At 40.1% G+C, this 664-nt stretch overlaps 1 non-coding gene across 1 annotated transcript; it reads right to left on the bottom strand.

The window, feature by feature from the left end:
* Positions 1-276: 276 nt before the first annotated feature.
* Positions 277-380, bottom strand: LOC130950749 (small nucleolar RNA R71). The gene has a single exon (XR_009073718.1). It is a non-coding gene; the product is annotated as a small nucleolar RNA R71 (small nucleolar RNA).
* Positions 381-664: the final 284 nt, after the last annotated feature.

Genomic DNA, 664 nt, shown 5'->3' with positions numbered 1-664 from the left:
AAACCTCAATTAGTTGCTTTAATGCAACAGAACTGCAAGTTTCATAGACTTCCATCTAAAGATCCTTACCAGTTTTTAACTGAGTTCTTACAGATTTGTGAGACTGTTAAGACGAATGGAGTAGATCCTGAAGTCTACAGACTCATGCTTTTCCCTTTTGCTGTAAGAGACAGAGCTAGAACATGGTTGGACTCACAACCGAAAGATAGCCTGGACTCTTGGGATAAGCTGGTCACGACCTTCTTGGATAAATTCTTTCCTCCTCAAAAGTTGAGCAAGCTTAGAGTAGATGTCCAGACCTTCAAGCAAAAAGATGGTGAATCCCTCTATGAAGCTTGGGAAAGATACAAGCAGATGACCAAAAAGTGTCCTTCTGACATGTTTTCAGAATGGAGCATATTAGATATATTCTATTATGGTCTATCTGAGTTTTCCAAGATGTCATTGGACCATTCCGCAGGTGGATCTATTCACCTAAAGAAAACGCCTGAAGAGGCTCAAGAACTTATTGACATGGTTGCAAATAACCAATTCATGTACACTTCTGAGAGGAATTCCGTGAATAGTGGGACGCCTCAGAGAAAGGGAGTTCTTGAAATTGATACTCTGAATGCCATATTGGCTCAGAACAAAGTGTTCTCAAAGTCTGAATAGATGGCAAAAT

Source organism: Arachis stenosperma, chromosome 1 (genome assembly GCF_014773155.1).
Source record: "Arachis stenosperma cultivar V10309 chromosome 1, arast.V10309.gnm1.PFL2, whole genome shotgun sequence".
Taxonomy (NCBI): Eukaryota; Viridiplantae; Streptophyta; class Magnoliopsida; order Fabales; family Fabaceae; genus Arachis; species Arachis stenosperma.
This window is presented reverse-complemented; position numbering and strand designations above follow the sequence as displayed.